The sequence below is a fragment of the Oncorhynchus gorbuscha genome, linkage group LG01 (genome assembly GCF_021184085.1).
Source record: "Oncorhynchus gorbuscha isolate QuinsamMale2020 ecotype Even-year linkage group LG01, OgorEven_v1.0, whole genome shotgun sequence".
NCBI classification, from domain to species: domain Eukaryota; kingdom Metazoa; phylum Chordata; class Actinopteri; order Salmoniformes; family Salmonidae; genus Oncorhynchus; species Oncorhynchus gorbuscha.
This window is the reverse complement of record NC_060173.1, coordinates 95,528,823-95,535,261: the sequence shown is the minus strand read 5'-3', so window position 1 is coordinate 95,535,261 and position 6,439 is coordinate 95,528,823. Positions and strand designations below refer to the sequence as shown.

At 45.0% G+C, this 6,439-nt stretch overlaps 1 long non-coding RNA gene across 2 annotated transcripts; it reads right to left on the bottom strand.

Moving 5' to 3' along the window:
- Positions 1–499: 499 nt before the first annotated feature.
- LOC124026720 lies at positions 500–5,012 on the bottom strand. 2 transcript variants are annotated; one of them, XR_006837308.1, is made up of 6 exons: positions 4,976–5,012; positions 4,750–4,851; positions 4,290–4,456; positions 3,974–4,194; positions 2,695–2,838; positions 500–1,591 (listed from the first exon to the last, which is right to left on the bottom strand). It is a non-coding gene; the product is annotated as an uncharacterized LOC124026720 (long non-coding RNA). The 2 variants fall into 2 exon arrangements; XR_006837300.1 differs by lacking the exon at positions 500–1,591 and having other exon boundaries at positions 2,226–2,838.
- Positions 5,013–6,439: the final 1,427 nt, after the last annotated feature.

Below are 6,439 nucleotides of genomic sequence, written 5' to 3'. Positions count from 1 at the left end.
CAAACAATGAACAGTGAGCACATGCAGAACAACATAGAACAAGCAACACGTAGCATGCAGATATAGAAACATAGAACAAGCATCACGTAGAGCGCAGATATAGAAACATAGAACAAGCATCACGTAGAGCGCAGATATAGAAACATAGAACAAGCATCACGTAGCACGCAGATATAGCAACATAGAACAAGCAAGACGTAGCACGCAGACAGAGAAACATAGAACAAGCAACACGTAGCGCGCAGACAGAGCAACATAGAACAAGCAACACGTAGCGCGCAGACAGAGCAACATAGAACAAGCAACATGTAGCACACAGACAGAGCAACATAGAACAAGCAACACGTAGCGCGCAGACAGAGCAACATAGAACAAGCAACACGTAGCGCGCAGACAGAGCAACATAGAACAAGCAACACGTAGCGCGCAGACAGAGCAACATAGAACAAGCAACACGTAGCGCGCAGACAGAGCAATAGCACAAAAAGCAACAAAAATAAATAAATAAAAGTAACAGTTTCCACACCTCACAGCATAGTCCTTTAGTCTCTCTGGGCCAGATGGCCGGTTGGTGAGGGTCACAGCCCAAGGGAAGAAACTGTCCAGGTGGCGGGAGGTGCCTACCTGAGGAGGGGGTGATCGGGTTGGGGTTGGCAATGATCTTTCCTGCAGGCTTCCTTGCCCTGAAGTCAGTGCAGGACCTTGATGGAGGGCAGGTGGCAGCAGATGACCTGCTCTGTAGACAATGTGTTGCAGTTTGGTGATGGAGGAGGTGAAGATGGTAAAATCGGATCAGGGTTGACATGGAAATATTGAGCTTTTTCAGATGCTGCAAGTAGTACATCCCCTGGTGTGCCTTATTGGTGATGTTGTCCTCCCACTTGAGGTTGTGGGAGATTATGATCCACAGGAATTTGACTGATTCAGCCGTGCTAACAGCTGAGCCATCACTCTCGAGGGGGAGAGATGTTGGGGGGCGCTTTCTGAAGTCAATCACCATTTCCACGTTTTTTTTCTGTGTTGAATTCCAGGTTATTGCGACTACACTAGGCCACTCTACGGTGCATAGACTCATTGCTGTTGGTGATGAGACCGACCAGATTGGTGTCATCTGAAAACCTGAGTAGTTGGACAGATGCGTTGTTGGAGGTGCAGTCATTGGTGTAGAGTGAGTAGAGGTGAGGTGAGAGCAGCATCCTTGCAGCTCTCCGGTGCTGAGGGATAAATAGTCCGAAAGGTGTTTCCCAGCTTCACTTGTTGCCTCCTGTTGGTCAGGAATTCAGTGATCTGCTGACAGATGGAGCTGGACACATGGAGCTGGACACATTAAGCTGGGAGAGTTTGTTTTTTAGAAATTCTGGGATGATGGTATTGAACGGAGAGCTAATGTCCACAAATAATATCCTTGCATAGGTGTTGTAGTGTAGGCCCATGTTGACAGAGTCGTCCACAGACCTGTTAGCTCTGTAGGCAAACTGCCGTGGGTGGAGGGAGGCATCAGTGAAGGTTTTCAGATGGGACAGTACCAGGAGCCCAAAGGTTTTCATGATGATTGAGGGCAACAGGTCTGGACACCATTATTTTGTCGGGACTGGAACAATGATGGAAGAGGTTTTTGCCAACATAAATACTGTCGAACTGGACTCAAACATTATGGGAACCTTACGGGTAACATTACAAAAATGTTCTCTCCCCCTAAAATTGTTAGCTAGGATATCCCTGTGTCTCATTCTCCCAGCAAAACACACCTACTTATAACACAGCTAAGACTGCCCCCTAGTGTCCACTATCTACAACAACACAACCTATATACACTGTAATATGTCCTCTCTCTCTCTGCCTTCCCCCTCCCTCCACCTCTCTCTGCCTTCCCCCTCCCTCCACCCCTCTCTGCCTTCCCCCTCCCTCCACCTCTCTGCCTTCCACCCCTCTCCCTCCCTCTCCACCCCTCTGCCTTCCCCCTCCCTCCACCCCTCTCTGCCTTCCCCCTCTCCTCCCCTCTCTCTGCCTTCCCCTCCCTCCACCTCTCTCTGCCTCTGCCCCCCTCCCTCCACCTCTCTCTGCCTTCCCCCTCCCTCCACCTCTCTCTGCCTTCCCCCTCCCTCCACCTCTCTCTCCCCCCTCTGTCTCTGTGTGGTTATTATGTTAGGACAGATTAAGCACAGCAGTTGGTCTTAATTAGTCAGGTTTAATTAAATTAGCTGGTGTGGAAATTCACAACGCAGTTATGATGTGTTTAGCAGTAGCTTTAATAGAGCGTGGCATCATAAAACACACACTAAAGTGATACAAGATCTGAACTAGTGACTTTATATGCCTTGCTATTCAGTTTCTTTAAATCAAACGTTCTATATTGGGTTTTCATTTATGTGCACGCCACGTAGGCTATTCATAATGACGTGATTCCTGAGATCTTTCAAATGTAGAGATTGAGACAAAGATGAACAAACAAAGCATTTATCGCCACCCTTTGAGAGTTACTGCTACTGTATTACACAATGACTGAAACATTAAGTGTATGAATATGAAGTGAATATACAGTATATTGCCTAGTTAAATAAAGGTTAAAAAAATACATATTTGAAAATGTTTTATTCTGGAATCTATCCTTTTTGTGTTGGATGCAACAGACAGATATGGCTGAATGTATACAACAGTCAGTAGTTCCAGTTAGTCCATCCACAGGAAGCCCACCTGTGTTCCAAAGTTAAGCCCGTCCCTGACGCGGGAGAAGAAGGCCTCAGGTGAGAGGATGTGCATAGGGTCACGCTCGGCCTGTCATTCAGCGTGTCGTCATGGATACGCTCAGGCAAGACCCCACCCCTCTGGAGAAGTATTCTGGAATGGAGAACATGGAGGTTTAAAAACACAGGGGAGAGGAAAGGAGACCCTGACCTAAGCAATGTGGAGATGATTCTAATTTCTGTATTCAATGGTCAGCAGCATGCCCCTAGGATGAAATATTCAGAACAAATGCTGCCCCTTTATTTTAACTCTCCATCCTTCTGCTGGTTAGATTGGTAATCCACTAACCTGATGGGGGTAATGATAATTTCACTCTAACAGTATCACCCCAAACAACCAGTATCCAATCACAGAGATCGCTCCCAGGTCATGACCTTTGTGTATTCAATCAGATGAGTGGCTGGGGGGTAACTCATGCTATGGTAATGAATCATGGAGAACGGTAACCCGGCGACAGCCTGTAGGATGTCAATCAGGAGACTATCCAGCCTAGCAGTACCTATCATAAAAACCACATCATAGTTTGACCTCACAGTGACCTCATTATTAACCCTGTGGTTTTATTTTTAAAACTGGGATTCAATGCTTTTTCTTAGTGATTAAAGGGCAATAAGTCTGATAGAGGAATTTTAAATGACCTTATGTTTTATTGCCAAAACCAATTAAATTCGCACTCATTTCTAATTCATGATAAGTTGTAAGTTTATCATTTGCATGAATTAGCAAGAGACCAGTCGTAAAAAACAAGTTCAGCATTTATTCTTGATGAGTACTGACCCAAAATACAAAGAACATTACATTTTAAATCTGAAGACATAAAATGACGTCATCAGTTACACCCCCTCTCCCAGTCTTACAATGGCGTAGTATTCGGTCCTGGAGATAGTTTCACTCCCCTCATAAACTACATTCCAACCTGCCTAAAGGATATACTTCTCTCTGCTAATGGAATCCAACCAAAACATTCTTATCTGTTTGAAGTACTATCTTATCTCTGCTTTAAAACTTTCCCAGGAGACACAGACACAATTAATTTCTGCTTACATTTTCAGTAACAGTACAATTAAGAACCCATACTTTTCAAATCATAACATAATAGTATTAGCATGAATGGTTCTAATCATTAAAGTATACATAATTGATCATCTAAACTATATTTTCCTCTATCAAAGTCACAGAAAGACAATAGTAAGTATTGTCTAAACTTTGTACAGTTGGCCACACTTACCTGGTGGTTAGTTGTATGTTGATATGAGGCCTGGCCTCAGCCATGCCAAGAACACAGTCAAGGTAGATAGATTAGAACAGCCTGCTCTCTCTACAGCGTAAAACAACAGGCCCCCACCGATGGCCTGATCACTACAGTGACATCCCACATGCTGCTGCCGAACCCGGTCACCATGGCGTTGACTGTAGCTATGGCAACATCCATATGGGTTTCTTTCCACCCTGAGAGAGGGAAACACAGAGGGGGACACTTTAGACTGATGCACCGGGCATGTTTCTGGGGAATTACTACTGCATTACGGTATCTAGACCCTCACGTTTGTGAACAGTTCCAATGACCTTGGCCTGGGGGTCAGTGAAGAGGAGGGGCGCACAGTCAGCTCCTGTTGCTGCTATGACGACATCTCTCAGATTGGTCACAATGCCGTCAAAGCTCTCTGGCTCCTCCCTCCTTGATCAACTATACGTCAGTGCCGTAGTTAACCTGGCAGAAACAACCAATCAGCATCAACCACTCAATGATGTCAGTGATGTTTACTACAACCTACTGGAGTGAGTGATATGCAATGTACTGGGAAAGTGCAATACATCCCTGTGCCATAATGGTCCAGACCTCAATTAATCAATCAAATGTATGTTTAAAGCCCCTTTTTACATCAGCAGCTATCACAAAGTACTTTACAGATGCCCAGTCTAAAAACTCAAAGAGGAAGCAATGCAGAGGCAGAAGCACATTGGCTCGGAAAAACTACAGATGTTGGATCTTAATTTGATCACTCTTTTGTCATGGAAAATGTTTCCTGTGCATCCTGAAATTCCGTGTCAGCATGGGTTTGATTCCGGCCCACGCCCCTTCTGGCACATTTTGTTCAATCCCTGCTGTGGTAAACAAGGAAACAGTTTATTTCAATTGTACGAAATTTGTCCAAAAGAAATCACCCTGCTAAATGACTTAAATGTAGTCTGTTCAAAAAGGACTAATGATGATAATGATATTACCAACCAGAGGGAAAACATATCTTGAAAGACTTCGGTTGCACGCAGGACTAAGGTAAGACCGACATCATCTTTTAGGGAGTGTTAATTAGTTGACCAATAACGGTTGCAATTGACATCAGCTGTGCGGGTGAATTTAGCGTCCATTGATGGTTTAACGAGACAGCAGCTGGTGATAGTCTAGTGCCAACTATGGTTGCAATAGGATCCTTGTTATTTGATTATATTCCAATACATTCTGTAGTCTACCTTTTAGCCTATCCATTGTCACATAATGAAAGGTGTCACAACCGATAATAGCTTACTGTTTGGGTTTCCCTGGCTAAGTTGATGAGCTAAGTTAGCTAAGTTGGCTGACCTGGCTTGACAGATGTAGGCCTACTGTAGAACGATAAACTTTCCTTCAGTGTGGATGCTCACCCACGTTTTATAGTTAGGCTATAATTTGTCAATATGTAGTAGTTGTGGTGTTTGGTGTTTTTGGTCACCTAGTGTACATTGGTATACAATAAGTGTGATTTCCATTGCTAAGCTGTTATGTGCCGGCTACAGTTACAGGCCTACTGTACTTCCAGTTTGATGTTGGCATTTGAAGTTGTCCTTGATGTGGATTGAAAACCTGTATTGGCTGTATTATTTCATTTCATAAAGCTGTCAAGACATTTATGCATTTGAGCCTATCCAAAGACAATTTCGCTGAGATGAGACACCTTTCGTTGATGTGTAAATTATCAGACTATTCGTTTTACTTCTTGAAAACATTGAAATAAATGCAATTAACGTGGGCCTAACGTAGGCTAAATGAATAGAACAATGTAAGATCCAATGGTGGAGAGATACAGAGAAACAGAGAGACACAGGGAGATGGGAGAGGAACGAGGAGAGGAAAGAGAGGGAGAGGAGAGAGAGGGAGAGGAGAGAGAGGGAGAGGAGAGGAAAGAGAGGGAGAGGAGAGGAAAGAGAGGGAGAGGAGAGAGACAGAGAAACAGAGAGACACAGGGAGATGGGAGAGGAACGAGGAGAGGAAAGAGAGGGAGAGGAGAGAGAGGGAGAGGAGAGAGAGGGAGAGGAGAGGAAAGAGAGGGAGAGGAGAGAGACAGAGAAACAGAGAGACACAGGGAGATGGGAGAGGAACGAGGAGAGGAAAGAGAGGGAGAGAGAGAGAGAGAGAAACAGAGAGACACAGGGAGATGGGAGAGTAACGAGGAGAGGAAAGAGAGGGGAGAGGAGAGGAGAGGAGAGAGAGGAGAGAGAGGGAGAGGAGAGGAAAGAGAGGGAGAGGAGAGGAAAGAGAGGGAGAGGAGAGAGACAGAGAAACAGAGAGACACAGGGAGATGGGAGAGGAACGAGGAGAGGAAAGAGAGGGAGAGGAGAGAGAGAGAGAAACAGAGAGACACAGGGAGATGGGAGAGTAACGAGGAGAGGAAAGAGAGGGAGAGGAGAGAGAGGGAGAGGAGAGGAGAGAGAGGAG